The sequence below is a fragment of the Camelus ferus genome, chromosome 7 (genome assembly GCF_009834535.1).
Source record: "Camelus ferus isolate YT-003-E chromosome 7, BCGSAC_Cfer_1.0, whole genome shotgun sequence".
Taxonomy (NCBI): domain Eukaryota; kingdom Metazoa; phylum Chordata; class Mammalia; order Artiodactyla; family Camelidae; genus Camelus; species Camelus ferus.
In genome coordinates, this window is record NC_045702.1 from 46,579,577 (window position 1) to 46,597,543 (window position 17,967).

At 41.4% G+C, this 17,967-nt stretch overlaps 1 long non-coding RNA gene and 2 other non-coding genes across 3 annotated transcripts; all 3 read right to left on the minus strand.

Annotated features, from left to right (window-relative positions):
• Window positions 1-3,051: 3,051 nt before the first annotated feature.
• LOC116664927 lies at window positions 3,052-6,145 on the minus strand. Its single transcript, XR_004321477.1, has 2 exons — window positions 4,244-6,145; window positions 3,052-3,646 (listed from the first exon to the last, which is right to left on the minus strand). It is a non-coding gene; the product is annotated as an uncharacterized LOC116664927 (long non-coding RNA).
• LOC116665117 lies at window positions 4,111-4,184 on the minus strand. Its single transcript, XR_004321689.1, has one exon. It is a non-coding gene; the product is annotated as a small nucleolar RNA SNORD93 (small nucleolar RNA).
• Window positions 6,146-17,809: 11,664 nt separating the features above from the next.
• LOC116665138 lies at window positions 17,810-17,916 on the minus strand. Its single transcript, XR_004321701.1, has one exon. It is a non-coding gene; the product is annotated as a U6 spliceosomal RNA (small nuclear RNA).
• Between the last annotated feature and the right edge of the window lie 51 nt (window positions 17,917-17,967).

Here is a 17,967-nt window from a genome sequence, read left to right on the forward strand (position 1 = left end):
CTCTCAGAACAAAGTGTTTAATGAATTCATTCTGAAGTCTTTTATTTAAAGCCCCCATAAATGCTAGCAAGCTTGAGTGTAGAATTTACGTCAAGTCTTCGAAGCAGCACGGGCTCCCTACACCTGCACCTTGTGCACTTGACAAATTAGATGCTTACCTGTAAATTCTGCATTTTAACTGCTAATTTTATTCTGGATTTCCTCCAGGTCCTACTTAGTAGGAGAGCAACATCTTTCTCACTATTGGATTGTGGAACCACTATCTGCATGTTTCCATGAATATTTTGATTCATGCTTTAGACCAGTACTGCCTAACAGAAATATAAGGCAACTCACATGTATACAGTTTTAATATTTCCAAAATATTATCATTTAACTTGTAATCAATATAAAATTAGATTTTACAATTAAAAAAATTGAAATATAGTTGATTTACAGTATTGTGTTAGTTTCAGGTGTACAGCATAGTGATTCAGTATTTTTGCAGATTCTATTACAGGTTATTACAAGATAATGGGTATAATTCCCTGTGCTTCACAGTAAATCCTTGTTACTTATCTAATTTACATATAGTAATTTTTATATTAATCCTATACCCTAATTCAACCCTCCCCCCTTCCCTCCCCATTTTGGTAACAAGTTTGTTTTCTATATCTGTGGAATATAAAAAAAAACCAAGTAATCATATATCCATTTTTTAAAATATTAGCTCTTCCCAAGCTGATGTTATACCTCAGAATATGTCAGTTTGCACTAGACATATTTCAAGTGCTCAGTTCCCACATGTGGCTAATAGCTACTGCATTAGAGTACAGTTTGGACTCCATGATGATTCCCATATTTCTCCACTATAGAAGGTCTATAAATGATGCAGTGGGCTCTATTCTGTCCCTTGATAGTGGGGATAACATGCCAGATCATTTGTCCAACTAGAAAATCAATGGTATTGGGCTCCAGTCCATCAACTACAACATTCGGCTTTGTTCCCAGAAACAAATTGTGGTGACATACATCAAACTGATTTGACTGGAATTTATCTCTTTATCTTTGGGACAGATTGATGTGGAGCTGTCCTTTTGGAAATGCAGGTAACCCTGGAGGGTGCCTCAAGATAATTGACCCTTGTAGTACAGATAAACTCCACCAGGGGGCGTTCTAGCTGTGGTGGCATAGTTCCAGATTGTGATAAATCACAATTTCATTGACAAAATATCAGAATCAGAACTTTTCAATTTATGAACACAAGGTAAATTCTGAAAAGGCCACCTTTTCAAAATAAGCCTTTCAATCATCTCTCTGGCGGTTTTATTTGTTCACACAATCTCAATATGGCTTTTCTCATGAGGTTTTATCCTCAACCTTGGCTTAATCAGCTGAGTAGGTCCAGCTTCACAGGGGTCCTTGGATGGCTGACCTCACTACACTGGTAAAATGCATGTCTCCAATATCTCTAGATCTAGTTATCTGGACACCTTTTCTATTCTACCTCTTCCTTCAAGGTACTTCATGACCCTGCCCCCTCCATCTCCTGCACTGATTTTACCAACTGGATTTCCTTTAGCTCCTAGGAGGCATAGAGCCAAATTGGCAGGTCTCATGGCTTGGTTTTCTATTCTGCTCTCTTCTTGCTGAGTTTTATTCTCTCCTCTATTGTATTGTTTGCTATTTGTTTATAAGCCACCCAAGTCCTTCTGGGAAGGTGGTGGGGGTATAAATAGATACGTCCCTTCAGTTTGTTCTAACAATTGAATCTTTCAGATATTGACTCAGATACTGAGTGAAGTTACTCCTTATAAAAGAAGTTGACTGAGGCACATTCTAACCAGCTGCGTCTTACAAAGTGACATGGGAAAATCACACCATAAAGGTAGGAATCATCTATCACAGGACTTAACACACTAGAGGTACACAGTAAATATTTACTAAATTACATAAATGCTTAAGGTTCGTGGAACCTCGAAAAAACACTCTTAAGTTTGGAATATTCACTTGAACTACAATGACCTGCTTGCTTTTAAGGAAAAAAAAAAAAACTACTTGTACCCAAGAGCTTAGAAACACAGAAGAGTACCTGTCAAAAATGGGATACCACGTTCTTGAAATCTAATCACATGACGCAACTACCTGAACTGATACAGCAGCATTATTGCAATACCAGGCAATTCACATCTGGGGGTGCGTGTGACTGGAGTTCTTACCTAAAATTTTACATTTTCAGTGAAACCAGAACCATTGAATAGAATTATATTCCAGTCACATTTTCTTTTAGTCATAAAGCTCCTCCTTTGGCATTAAATCAGTCCTCTGAAAACATTTCATTCAGCTCCAGATTTGCTTCACTTCTCCCCAAGGCACTTGAGCACAAAAGAATGTCTTGGTAGTTTACCAGCCATGCTGGCACCCTTCACTCTGGCTTGAGCTCTGCTTAACATGCAGGCATGCGCCATGCCAAGGATGGCAAGTGGACCACAGAACTGTGGGACTAGCTGCAGCTCATCTTCTGGTGACCCTTGACTGATTTTACTTAACCAAGGTACTGGACAGCTCTGTGTTGCCATGGTACCAGGAAGGGATTTGGAAGTTATGTACCAAATCTGGAAGCACAAGGAGGCAAATGAAGGCACTGCTGGCTCCTATAGGTGAGATGGCACAGCACAGCTGCCAGCACCCAGTCACAGGGCATAAGGCTCAACAGGCTTGTGGTCACACCCACTACCCACAGGAAAGACGATGACTCACAACCAACCCTCTTCAAATGCACTCTTGAATACCCTGAGAAAAAGTTCAGGAGTAACCCATACAGCTTATGCATCAAAATTTGAGATTAAACCAAACCCAATTATCCAGCACCCAGAAACTCACTTATTCCCCAGTTCTCTCACCGGATGCCCTGGCTAGCCAGTATTGGCCAAAGCCATTCTAAATTTTGTTGGGTAACAATGTTCACACTCTGCTTTCTGCTATGCTGTGGCTACTAGAATACATTGTCAAGACACTGAGTCCCACACCACTCATACCACACCGAGATCTAATGTCAGATGCCAGAAATGGTAAGTTTTAAAAGTCGTTTATTGAAATAGAACTTACATTCAGTAAAATTCACCCCCAAATTTAACACATGCAATCACCACCATAATCAAACTGTAGAACAGTTCTTCAAGACTCCCCCAAGCCCTTTGCAACAAACTCCTCCCTGACCCTTAGGAATCCATTGATCTTTCAAAGGGATCAAATTTAATCATTAGAATGATCTAGTATAGAAAAAGCTGTAAGCACATAAAGTTTTAAAAAGGATACCTTGGGACATATAATCTTTAAAACAGTCAAAGAAATGGGACTTAAAATTAAAGTGGTCAACCAAGTTGTCTTATGATAGTTGTAGACTGTTATCAGTCTAGTTACTGTGTCAAGCTTCAGGCTGGGGCTGGTGGGTAGAAAAACTTTTAAATAATAGAATTGAATTCTACAAACATTCTCTATGGGGCAGATATATGCTGTTACAGATATTTGGCACATTCTCAAATGCTCACCCCTTCTACCACCATGAAAGGGACAAAGAAAGCCAAAACCTCTATTCTGTATGTATCAATCGTCACCTGTTCAAACACACCTTATCTTCTTGAAAAGCTTCTTTCAAGCACCAGGCCTGTAAAGGAAGTATCACAGTAGGTAATTAGAGCAGCAATGATGAAATAAGATGCCAATAAGAAAATAGCGTCTAGACCATGTTTACAAAAGCTATGCAGGTAAGTAAAATAAATTTCCCAGTGTACTATACATTAACTCAGGAATAGTAATGGTCTGATGGAAATGTTAAAAAATTTTTTCTTTTAAACTCAAAATCTATCTTACTAATGCTAACAATTCACCTCAGCCTTCTGGAAGATTCAAACTCAAAATGGCCACCATTGCCAAAGCTAAACATTTTGAAAGATTAGACACCAATCACTTAAAAATTCAATTTTTTTCTAAAATAACCTTTTTCTTGGCACAATAAAGCATTACCTACTTACTAGAGGATTCCCCCTCCCCCCACTTTACTTATAATATACTTTTTAAAGGGGGTATGGGATGTAACTGCTTTCAATATTTAATTCCTGCCTGTCAAATTGGCCTCAGGTAAATCCTTTAACCCATCAGAGCAGAACGATATCCAATCAGATTAGTTTTCTCATCCTTGGCCAAGGAATTCTATTCAACTATTTAATAACTGAAGCCAAGTTCTCTCCATTTGGGTCAATACCTGAAGTTTGTCAGCATCTTGAACTGGGCTGAGCCTGGTAGGAAAGTGAGAAAAACAATGGTAAGAATATCATATGGTAACATTTTATGGTTTGGGTTTTTTCTTTTGGTCTAGAGTGTCTTCTTTTTACTGGGCTATCTACTAGCTACCTTTGATGAAAAAGCTATCTGAGTAGAATGCCTGTAAAAACAGTTACATTCTCCAAACTTTCTGACGCTGGGAATCTGCAATTTCTAGGCATAAGTAAAATGACTAGTGAACTACATTCCTATACTGTGGGAATCCTTTTTATAGAACATCAGCAGTTATCTTTCCAAATTTATCACCTTGTTAAATTAGCACAGAATAGTATCAATTTAAAAAAAAAATAAACATTGCTGGCAACAGTATTTACCTAGGAAAAACTGAAACTTTTAACACTTGAAACTTGTTTACCTAGAAGTGGGGGTTAGAGCCCAGGGAGTGGAGAAAAGTCCTTAAATAGACACTGGCTCCGGCTGCTGCTTCCTTCCTGGCTCAGTCCAACCTCTCTTTCAGAGGGAGCTGTTTAAAGTTTGGCTCAGCAAGAGCCCCCAATATCTAAGTCAGGTGTAAAACAAAGCCAGACCACTGCATTTCCCTATGTTGTAGTGCCATTCACTAGCGATGGAGGTAGTCAGGGTAGGTCCCTGGGGTCCCTATACACACACACACACACACACACATACATATATACACATAGCTGAAAAGGGAGGGTGCCCAGGACACAGCTTGCAACGAGACGTTTTGTTTCCTCTTTAAAAGCAGGATAAAATGAATGTCCTATTCGGTTTCCTAATCATAAAATTAGGTATTTCCCGATCAATAAAAGGGTCTTTCACAAATGAAGCAAATACGTAAACACACCAAGAGCTTCACATTTTAAGAGATTATTCGCGGTATCAATGATAACTAGGACGATTTCCTCATTCATTCACTCTCAATTTAGATCTCTACAAATTTTACTGAATTTGGAGAATAGCCCTCTCTACAGTAATGTATACCAGTGGAACACATAACCCCAATGGTTCCGATTTCTTCCCGGGACAGAAAAACCACGACGGGCCTCACACCCTGAAAATGATGTTAGAGGGTCTCCTGCTGCATACCGCACTGTCACTCCCCTAAAGGTGAATATGAGGGAGGAAATAGCAGGCTCCCTCTTTAAAGGCTCACAGCACTTAGCCGATCCCGCAGGACTCAGCCCCAAACCTTTTGAAAAGCCCAATTTCCGCGAGAAGTGGCAACTGAAAGGCATTTGTGGTGGGGGAGTGTCAGTGTGGGCGAAATTACCTCCGTTTTTTGCTAACACCGGAGTTAGCTCTGCTCGGCACGGAAACCTAAAGCGTTTCAGGCGGGTGATCTCACCCGCTCCCTAAACTGGCCGCGTCCGCGTGGTCAGAGCCACTAGGCAGGCGGAGACCCCCGCGTGCGCCATGAATCTGGACACCGTCCCGGGCTCTGCGTCTCTGCCTCGGATCAGTTTGAAAATGTGTTTTGTAATTTTTTTTTCCACTGTAGGAGTTTCAAGCTCCATGTGGCCCAGATCCCTTGAGAGTCGGGGTCAAAGGCACACGAAATGCTGAGCACCTCGGCCCCTGGGGGAAAGGAGGGTTCTTAGGTGCCACGAGGGTCGTTTTCCGGTAAGGAAGGCCGCCTTCCCACCCCGCACCACGAGGACTTCCCCGCCTCAGAGAAACCCTCACTGCGGCTCCCCTGGGGGTTGGGAGACCTCTCCCAAGGGGGCGCCGAGCTGAAGCCGAACCCGGGTCTCGGGGGCCCAGACAGGGCAGGCCCGGGGACAAGGAGGGGCGCGCCTAGTAAGTGCCATTGGAGAGTCCCCCAGCCACGTGGCGGGCTCCGGCGTCGACCCCGTCAGAAACCACTTACCGAGCAGTGCACCGCAGCAGAAAGGGGAGGGAGAGGGAGAGGCCAAGTTTAAAAGGGGCCTGGGACGTGAGCACCCGGCGGCAGCCAACCAAAAATTTGCCCCAGCGCCCCGCCCGGTCGGGCACCAGCCCAGCGCCCGCCCCGCGGGCCGCGCCCGGAGGCCCGCGCGCGCCCCCTGCCGGCTACTTGTGGCGAGTGGGGTGGGCGGCGGCCCAGGCCTCCCCAGCTCAGGCTTCCGACCGGAACATCTGTCTCAAATAACCTGAAGTGCGGTGTCCGTTTACTTCGCTGCAGGTTCAGCGAAGTTCCTGGCACTCAAATAAGGTTAGATATTTTTGCTCGTCCCCTTTCTCCCCACCTCAAGTATCCCATGCCCTCCCCCAGGGTGGTCGGCCAGCCGCCAGAATCACAGCGGGACAGCAATCATCCACATTTGGTTTCATCCTTAACCTGTCCCTGGATTTTGAGATTTGAGGCTTCCTAGGCACTGGAGCACTTGAGACCATTTTGGTTGGAAGAACTGTTAAGGTGCATCAAATATTTACTGAGTACCCACTCTGCAGTAGGCACCGTGATCGGCGCTGAGTAGTGTGAAGTTGAAAGAGAAACTGCCCCTGCCCTGAAGGAACATAAATGAGGTTCTCTTGAGGATAGAGCCCACGCAGTATGCCAAGAGCATAGCACAAAGCCTCCGAGCCCAACTTGCTAAGGGGACAGGGAAGGCTTCCTGGAAGAGGGGATGCTTAGGATGAGTCTAGTATTACCAGCAGGAAGCTGGCTGCACATCAGATATGGGAGGCCAAGAGAGTTCAAGAAGAATCAGAGTAGAGGGACTTTGTAGATCATACAGAGTTTCTGGTGGAGTAGAGCCCACCTTAGGGTGTTCTCCAAAAGCAGACTTACGATCATGGAAGGTAAGATCCATGAATATTCTGTTTCCTGCCCTACTGGAACCTTCAAATTGAGCGTAGTGCCTGGAATATATTTGGGAAAGCAGGGAATGACTCCAGGGAAAGAGATTCTCCATTTATCCCCCACAGTAATTGAGTATTCATACTATAAAACTCTTTAAGGCTCATCGTGATGGTTGAGGTGAGGTCCTACTCCAGACTAGCTTTCCTGGATGACCTTGAGTGTGAATTTATCCCTGCATTCCCAGTACATGGAATATGGCTTGGTGCACTGTAAGTGCTTGATAAAACCTGCTGGATTTCCCTTATTGGTGTGTATTTGGCCTGCCTTTCACACATGCGATGAGCTGCCTATAGAGCAGGCATCCCAGAGCCCCAGGAGGAGCTGGGCACTTCTCTGGCTAGAGAGGAGCCCCCCACCCTCCCCGCCATGCCATGTTTCTTTGTGGAGGAACTTTTGCCAGAAAATGCCCCAGGCCTCTGTCCACTCTTTCCTCATTCCCTTCCAGAAGAGGAAGGAATTTCAATAAAATCCTGTGCTAACATGAATTTTGAAAGCACGCAAACTGAGGTAGGTTAGTTGGTGTCTGTCCTCTGCCTATTTCCTGTTTCCAAGATTCTTATCTTCTCTGTTGGGAAGGGGAGAAGGGGGGTAAAAAGTGACCACTTGGAAGCCATTAAGGGTTTTCTTGGTTCAGTGTAGAGTCAGTTCGGTACATTATACAGGTCACTACTTGAACTTGTGTGCTTTTTTGATAGTCCAAGCTGATGAAAGAGTATTTCTCACTAACCCTGCAACAACATAATCCAGCATTTTACTCACTTAAAATTTTTGGCCCCTACATATGTTATGGCAAGTGACATCCAATGGCTCATCTTTCTCAAAGAAGAGCAAGTCCATCAGAAGCTATAAGCTGTGAAGATTCATGTTCTTTTTCTTCCCTCACCACTCAGGATCAATATAAGGTAATGGTGGCCCAAGATCTGGACTGACTGGGATGGGGAGTAGAACAGACTCAACTCTGAAGACATGATCTCTTATCAGTAGCAAAGCGAACACTTTAATTTCCATTCTGTGTCTTATTTTGAGTTGGTTCTGAAGGTGGAAGGAGAAGAAGGCTCATTATTTATTACTCTCCCCAAACCCTGCAGTTGTCTGATCCTTATTTCCAGAAGATCCTAAGACTCATTTCTTCTCAGTGGATTAACATCAGACACAGATTTGGGATATTTGCTTTTGCAAATTAATTGGCCTATTCATCTTCTTTTGTCTCTGTGTTTAGCACACATGTTATTGTGCTGTTGTAGTGTAGAGTCAGGAGATAAAGCAACTGCTGACATTATTTAGATTTGAATGATCACTCCAGTTGGGTAACATTTTAATTGGCATCACTGGGCCATTTGCCACATGCAGGTCTCTGCCCAGTACCCAGCCTTTCCAAGCAGCTGTAGGCTTGTTTTTAAGCCAAGACAGAATGCCTGTTCTCACTGAGACCTATTGGTTTCATTTGCCTAAACAGAACCAGATGATTGCTGAAGTGTGGCTGATTTCAGCAGTTAGAGAGTGTACAGGTAATCATCCTGGAAGTCCTGGGATACAGATACTTTTGTTTATGACCCCCTACATGAGTACGAAACACACCATTTAAAAAAAAAAATCCCCTCTCAGTTTTGTAACTAACAAACCTGAGCATTGTTGTTCACAAGACCTCTAGGAAGTATCAGAATAAAGGTATAAAATAGATTTCTATTTTGTTACATATTCAATCAAATATATCACCTTTATTGATTATCATGATCTGGTTGTTTTAAAACAAATAAAATTCAAATATCCTTTAATTCTACATCCTTCTGCAATTATCCCCTCATTTCTTTTTCTCTTTTAACAAGACTTCTCAAGAGCACTGTCTAGGTTTGTTTCCAATTCCTCTCTTCCATTCTTTTCTGAATCTAATTATGCTGGACAGCCTCTGAGATGGTCCCTGGAAATAAGGACTGTCCCCAGTGGCCCCATCTCCTGCTATTCATGCCCTTGTGTAATTCCCTCCACTTGATTGTGAGCTGGGCCTGGTGAATTTCTTCCAATGAATAGTACACAGCAAAAGTGATGGGATGGCATATGAAAAGATGCTCCCCATCATATGTCACTAGGGAATTACAAGTTAAAACAACAGTGAGATACCATTATAGATCTAATAGAATAGCTAAATTCCAGAACACTGACAACACCAAATGCTAGTGAGGATGTAGAATGACAGGAACTCTCATTCCTTGCTGGTGGGAATACAAAATGGTACACCTACTTTGGAAGACAGTTTGGCAGTTCCTTACCAAACTAAACATGCTCTTAATACACAACACAGCAATCATACCCCCTTGGTATTCACCCAAACGAGCTAAAAACTTTTGTCCACACAAAAACTTGCACATAGATGTTTATTTTGCTTTTATGTATTCACAATTGCCAAAGCTTAGAAACAACCAAGCTTCAACAGGTGAATGAATAAATAAATTGTGGTACATCCAGACGATGGAATTATTATTTCATGCTAAAAAGAAGTGCATGGAGGAAACTTAAATGCATATTACTAAGTGAAAGAAGCAAATCTGAAAATTTACCTACTGTATGATTCCAACTAAATGGCATTATGGAAAAGGCAAAACTATAGAAGCATTGAAAAGATCAATGATTGTCAGAGGTTTATGGGGTGGGGGGATGAAGAGGTAAAGCACAGAGGATTTTAAGGGCAGTGAAACTACTCTGTAGTTTCAAGTAGTGAGAACATCATGTCTAGAATTGCTAAGTGGGCATGAGAAAGAGCTTCTCCGTGGCTACATCTCAGTGCTGGTGCAGAGAATAATTGCAGATGAGCTTTGTTCAGTGTGTGTTTATGTGATTGTTCAAATCAACATTGCCAAGTTTAGATTTCAAGAGGGTAGGAATTGTGATTACTTAATTTCTGCATATAAAGCCCAGGCTTCCTGAATTTCATCAGTGAAACGCCCTTCATAGAAGCGATGATAAATACGTGAAGCCACTTGATTGCATTGTCCTTTCTGATTAGCGCATATTTATGACCCACATTTGGAATCCTGGAAATTGCTGCCGGGCCCATCCAGATCTGTGCTGGGTAATTGAATGCAGCAATGCCACAAACGGTTTCTCCTAAATCACGCTTTAAGCTTGAGAAAAATTATAATGAAACACCCCATAACCCTTTTGTTCTCTCCAGTGATGCACTTAACATGTGTGTTTCTTTCCTGCCCCTTGCCATGACTAAACATCTGTGCAGCCGTGACCATTTCTCCTTAAAGGAAACCAACAGACCTGTAGAGCTTCTCTTGCTATTCCTCCTGTGTCCTCTCTCCTCTCCTTCCCAAATGTAGCCTTGGAGTGGAGGCAGCAGCATCCCAAATGCTGTATGGAGAGTAGAGTTATTCTGTATTTTTTCCATTGCTGATCTGCACTCCCTTAAGATCCTGTGTTCTGCTAGATAGGACGTGAGGTGCCTGGGGAGCTCAACCTTAGTTGAGTCAAATAAATTTTCTCAGATTCAATAATTTAAACAGGCTGTTGAGGTGAATGTTGAGCCTATTTTTGTAAAAGGTCTTGTCTCCCTGGTTTCTGCTCCCTTTCCCTTCTCATGGCATCTGGTGATTACATGTAAGGAGGTGCTTATGGCCCAGGAAGGGAGGCTGGCTGACAACAGCTGTATCTTCTGCATTTCAACTGAGGCACCAAAGATGAGCTCACACGTTACAGCTGGGAATTGTTCAGCAAAATCTTGTGGTGTGAGTGGACTTTCCTCTGCGGGAAAAACCACAGGCATCATGCAAGCCCCTGCTGACAGAGGCCCTCACCCCACAGCTTAGCAAGGGAGGATTAAATTGACTTTTCCACCCATGTGTTCCTAAAGGCGTGGGCTGTTTTGCAGATGTTGGCCTGCTGCTGGGGTTCATGAGGCCTGAACCAGAAAGAGCCCCTCTTCTCTTTGCCAGAGTTTTATATTATTAATTAATTGGGTTTTTGAAAAAGGATTCTCTCTGAAAGAAAGATATATACAAATTTCTGCAATTAAAAAAGCATTTTTCTCTTCTGGGGGATTATGCATGCTTGCACTGTGAAATATTTATATCGGAAGACAGAGTAATGGTTATTTAATAAGATGGGAATCATGCCAGCTTTTTAGCCCTCTGAGGCGTTCGCTTTTGTTTCAGAAGTCTGAATGGTGGAGAATCCCTGTTCTTCATCACAGCTGTGTCTTAAGAAAGGCAGACAGAGGGTCTTCTGTGGTGCAGCTCTATGGCTGTGACCTGGCCACTGCTTCCCCAGGAACTAGGTGACCCAACCTTCTCTTTTAAAACCAAAGCTGCTGTTTCTGAGGACGTCAAATTTCAACGTTTCTTTCTTTTTTGGGGGTTCTGAAAGAGGAACTTCTACCTTCTACCATCTAGTAGAAATATTACCCTGGAGCAGGCATGCGTTAGAAGGAAGAGAAATGTATAAGTGATGTTGCAGAGCCTTGTATATTTTTATTTCTTTCCCTTATCATTTTTGTTGGAAAATAGGATCTTAGGACCTCTGGTGGCCATGTATGCCCTGACGTGTATTGTGTGTGTTAAGAAGGTAGGTAAAATCTGAGAAATGCACTAGAGGGAGATGGGGGAAGGGGTTTTATGCTAGACAGGATGGCGGGCAATGCCCCACTTGGAGCAGTATTCCTGAAAAGACCAAAGGTAATGAGGCGCTGAGCCATGGAAAGAGCTTTCCAGGCAGAGGGAACGTAAATATGAGGCCCTGAGGTAGGAAGGTGGGAGCAGGGTGATCTCCTGATGTGATCCCTCATCCGGTGCCTGGAGCAGGCCCTCTTTTCTCCAGGTCAGGGTTCTTGGTCCCCATGTCTGACCTCCTTCCCCAGCCCCAAGCCCTCCCCCAGGTCTCCTGGGAGCAGGGCCTCTTCCTCCTTGTCTCCCAGACTCCACTGCTTTGGTGTTAACTCTGTACCTGCTCCCCCACTTCTCCCCATACTTGATTTCACATAACCACTTGTGGAAGTTTTCTCTAAAAACCTGCTTCTCTCTGAGGTGATGTGAATGCCTGTGCCTGACTATCTACAGACACAAGGCCAGGGTGGGGCGGGGCGGGGGGTGGGCATCAGGAATAAGAGTTACCACCTTGACTCTACTCCCTCCCCCCTTAGTCCACATAAGACTTATCCAAGATTGCACAGCTAGTGAGAGCTGCAAAGATAAGGTCTGCACCTGTACAGTCTGACTGACTCTGCATCCTACAGTGCCTCCTCCTGGGAGGAACTTTCACTCATATATCCTGCCCTCATTTCCAACTCTTGATCTATCTTTGTTAGAAAGGAAACCAGTTCAAAATGCTATTTGGTCTATTACTGGAACAACTTGTCAACCTCCATAATCACTTAATGAAATCAGTATCTTTTCATAGCAATGCTTCTCAGGAAAGAATTTGACTGTAAATGAGAACTTAATTTATCAATAGGTCAATGAAAAAAGGTGTGCAAATTAAACTCATATCTTGGCTTTAATACATTTTTTGTTTGTTTTTATGAAATAATAGACTACGGTATATATATTATATATATATTTAACACTGGATTTGAATTTTAAGAGCCTGAATCTGTTAAGTCTTAGCTAGATGACCTTGAGTGGGTCACTTCACCTCTGGAGAACTCAGGTTTTCTGTTTATAGAATGAAAACCAGAAGATCTTCAGGTTTGTGTTCAGATATGATTCTATGTCTAACAAAGCATGTTAACTCTCCCATGATAGCAGAGACCTTGCTCCAGGAATATGATATTCTCCTTTCCTTTCCTTTCCTTTCCTTTCCTTTCCTTTCCTTTCCTTTCCTTTCCTTTCCTCCCTTCCCTTCCTTCCCTTTTCTATTTGTGTTAATAGCATCGAAATACAATCACTGAAACCTGAAATCTCATAACTGATAAGAATTGCTGTCTTTCTGATCAATGTTTCATTTAATGGGCCACTCACATTCTTACTTTCATTTCCATTCCCAGTGCCATGTTCAATTTCAGGTACTTATCACCTCGTATTTCCACACCTACCTTTTCTGGCTCTGTTTTGTCTTCTCTTCCAGGCTTTGTCCATATTTAAATGTGTTTTTATATAGCTGTAACTCAAGTGCACAACCCTTTAACCCTGTTGCTACATGGTCTATGTAATGTGTGTTTTAAAAGGCTGCACACCTGTGTATGTTGGCACCAATGGTGATGCTTCTGCTGCTGAATATTGAGGTTGCTTCCAAGTCCCAAATCATGCCGCAGTGAGTACCTTGGGAAGCTATTTTCTAGTGAAAGTCTTTTGTTTCAAGAAACCAACTCAATTCACCTTTAGCCAATTGGTGAACCTTCAGTGATGACAGAGGGAGAGTCACAGAGAGAGAGGAAAGGCTATGGGACCTGGGAAGGAACTGGACTCTCTCGCCAGGTGAGCCTCTTCTGGGAGCTTCCCTCTGGGTGTGCTTCATTTTTCTCCCACTGCCAACCAGCTTTCTCTGGCACTCAGGCCCCATGGTGGGAGAAGATGGCTCCCTTCCCACTTTCAGTATTTTGTCTCTATCTTTCAAGAGCCTATTATTGATTGAAGTAGAATCTCTTTGTCTCAAGTTCAGATTCTGAAAGACTCTGGCTCTTTTTTTAAACTGAAGTGTAGTTAATTTACAATATTTTGTTTCAGGTGTACAGCAAAGTGATTCAGGTTATTTTCCATTATAGGTTATTATAAGATATTGAGTATTGTTCCGTGTATTATACAGTAAATCCTGTTGTCTTCCTATTTTATATATAGTAGTGTGTATTGGTTAATCCCAAATTCCTAATTTTTCCTCCCCTCACTCCCTTTCCCCTTTGGTTACTGTAAGTTTGTTTTCTAGGTCTGTGAGTCTGTTTCTGTTTTGTAAATAGATTCATTTGTATTATTTTTTAGGTTCTACATATAAGTGATACCATATAATATTTGTCTTTCTCTGTCTGACTTCTCTTAGTATGATAACCTCTAGGTCCATCCATGTTGCTGCAAATGGCAATAGTTCACTCTCTTTATGTCTGAGAAATATGTCACTGTATACATATCATCTTTATTCATTCGTCTGTTGATGGACAATTAGGTTGCTTCCATATCTTGGCTATTGTAAATAGTGCTGCTATAAAACAATGGGTGCAACTGTCTTTTCAAATTAGAATTTTTGTCTTTTCCAGATATATGCCCAGGAGTGGAATTGCTGGATCACATGGTAGCTCTATTTTCAGTTTTTTAAGGAACCTCCATAATGTTTTCCAAAGTGAGTTCACCAATTTACATTCCCACTAGTCAAATGTAGGAGAGTTCCCTTTTCTCCACAACCTCTCTAGCATTATTATTTGTAACTTTTTGATGATGGCCATTATGATTTGTTAGGTGATAAACTCATAGTGGTTTTGATTTGCATTTCTTCTAATAATTCTTCTAATAATTAGCAATGTGGAGCATCTTTTCAGGTACAGGTTTATTTCTGGACTCTGAATTCTGTTCCATTAATCTACGTGTCTGTTTTTGTGTGACTGACTCTTTTTGAGTTGGGAATCTATGCTTTGTCCAATCAACTGGGCCGGTGGTAGGTCTCACTGGATAGAGCTGCTGGGGACCCATCCCTGTAGGTAAGAAGGGCAGCTACGATGATCAGGGTGAGCTGACACCTCCGTTAAAATGCCCATCCTTTCCTTAGGGTAAATTCTGAGAAGTAGAGCTCCTGGATTCAAGGGCATAACCTCTTGGTTAATACCACCAATGCACCCCAGTGAACAGCAGGCTATGAAGATTAAAATAAGCTGGTATTCCCGCTGGAATAGCAGGCACCCACTTTGAGCAAGCCATGTGCAGCAAGCAACTCTACAGGAGAAGCCACATGTTTCCTTAGAAAAAAGGTTTTGAATCTGTTCAAGTTCTGCACCATAAAATACTGAAGAGAAAATGTTTGGCTTGAAAAAGTTTTAAGGCAGGTATTGACTAAGCAGTTGTCTTCTTCTTGGAGAAATTCAACATGAATTTTCCTTTTGGGGAAAACAAAAGCCAAAACAAAACCTGCACCATGCTTTCCAGCCCAGGTGCACCAGTGTGCATATGCTTTTTGGTGCCACTCTGATTGGTGGAAACCAGTATTTTCAGTATCACCCTTGAATGAAACTCCTTTAGAATGTCTGATTTTTAATTAAAATTGCTTCTTGATGTGTCCAACAGGATAACTTACCTGGAAAATGTACTATTATCAAAATGTAAATGTTGAATGGGTTATTAAACTCCATTTAAGTGAGGCAGACTGGCTATTAAATGCAGATGTTTCATTTACTGTTACTACTGTGTGGCACCTCTTCTAACAGTAATTAGTGACTAGATTAGAAAACAGAAGGACCCAGGAGATAATTTTATTTTAAATGAAAAATAATGTGAATTAGGACACAGCTCTTTTTATACTTCTTAAACCTTGAGATTGAAACTGCCATGAGATAATTCCTATTTCTAACTGTAGATAGAGTATTCTGCTATAGGTGGCTGTCACAGTCGCCAAATATTTTTATTTTTACAGTAGACTCAACCTAAGTAAGTAGTGTTCCATCTATCATTTTATCTAAACCTCAAGATAATTGAAAGATAACCACACAGGTCATCCCAGTGTTGCAAATGAGAGAGCCAAGACAGGAGGCTTAAATGACCTGCTCCATGTCAAACAACTCTTAAGCAGAAGACTAGAATGTGAACTCGGTGCCCCTGACTCCCTGGCCACTGACTTCCCGCTAGAGTCTTTATCTTGGTTACATAGTTTGGTGCATAGACCACTCTTAACCATGGTGTCAAATACAGAGCACACACAGACATTGTTTTTAATTTTCAGGAATTTAAAGGAAATCTGAAATATCTACCTTTATAGGGGACAAGTTAAATATTTTATTTATTAAAAGTACTACCATGCATCTATTAAAAGGGAAGCTACTTATGTACTGATATGGAATAATCACTATGAAATATCTCTACCCCCCCAATCCCGGTGTCCCTGAAATATTCTTAATACTTTTTATTTTGACATACATTAAGACTTACAAGAAGTTCCAAAAATTGGAATGCCACCCAGCTTCCCCCAATTATAGTGTTATACATAACCATGATCCATGGTTAAAACCAGGAAATTGAGATTTGGTACAATACTATTAATTCAAATAAAGGCTTTATTTGGATTTCTCAGAAATACTTTAAAATGAAGAAGAAAGGTGAGATACTGTACATAGTATGTACCCTGTTTGTTTAAGAGGTGGGGAGGATATGTAAGTTTGTGATTATGTGCTTTCATGAGCCTAGAATATCTGTGGAAGGATGTACACAAAATAGACACATTGAGTTGCCTAAAAGAAGAAAACTGGGGAAGCAAAGAGTAAAAGAAGTAGAGAAAATTTGAACTTATGCTCTTTTGTACCAATCCATCTAATTTTTTTAAAAGTAATGAGCAATCTTTTTATGTAGTCATACAAAATAATCTCTAAGTTACATTTTAAAAGTACAGAAATGTGACTGCATCCCATTTATAAAACATGGGTGGGGAGAAATGTGTGTCTTTTCTTCTGGAAGCAATATATAGGAAACCGGTAACTCTGGTTTGCCTCCAGGGATAAAAGTAGGCAGCTGGGGACACAAATGAAGAGAGAGCTTTCACTATATACCCTTTTGTACCTTTTAAATTCAGACCATGTGAATTTATTTCCTTTTCAACAAAATTAAGAACACTGAAAAAATTAAACCCTAAAAATGCATTGCTTTCACCTTGTATATTTTTTTTTACTCTAAAATATTCAGCAGCTTTCAAGCTACTCTTTGGCTAAAATCCAACTTTCTTAACATGACATTTAGGTTCTTTTTATAACTTGGTATCATTATTTCCTGCGTGAAGCTTTCTCTTCCACCTAAAGCGTTTTACTGTCTCCTCATAATCATGCATGTTCTGGCATTTCTTTATTGTCTCTCCCTCTTTGCCAGTCATTAGGAACCAGCTCAGGCTCACTTCTCTGAAGTCTTCCCTGAGCAATTCAGCCCTCTGGGACTTCTCTCTCATCCAAGTTCCTGTAACAATATATTGTCTGCCCTCACATTTTTTCTGAAACTCCCTTTTCCTGGCAGAACCTTACACTTGGTTGATGTCCCAGTGATGCTTTTTGACTAATTTCTTTGTGGAAATTGTGTTCCATGCATATGCTCGCCTGATGTACTTAAGAATCCCAAACTGTATCATGGCAATAAGAAATTATTTATCCACCCAAAAACACCCTAGCAGAAAAAAAAAATGAGGACAAAGTAAGAATTAAAACTCAAAAAAGCACATGGTGTTTGAATATTGATGTATTTTTAAATATACCATTTCTGGAAAACAAAATGCATGATAAAATTTTTCCCTGTTTGTCATTTTGGCATGTATATTGGGCTACATTTTGGGAAATAGGCCCTGTTTTCCTGGTAACCATGGTGAATTAATTAACTTTTCTGATATGTTGTCAACTAGTTCTTGAGGTTCTTGTTTTGAGTAAATGGCAGAGTTGGAGTCAAACCTTGGCAAGTCTGCTCTCAGTTCCATGAGACTTCTAAGCCTGTTCTCTCTCTCTCTCTTTTTGGTTGGATTTCCTTTTATTTTTTATTTAATTTTTAAAAATTGAAGTATAGTCAGTTTACAATGTTGTGTCAAAAAAATATGGAACGCTTCACAAATTTGCATGTCATTCTTGTGCAGGGGCCATGCTAATCTTCTCTGTGTTGGTCCAATTTTTGTATATGTGCTGCCGAAGTGAGCACTTCTCTTTCTAGCAATGGAAATACGTTAGGTTCCCTCGTGGTGCAGCATTG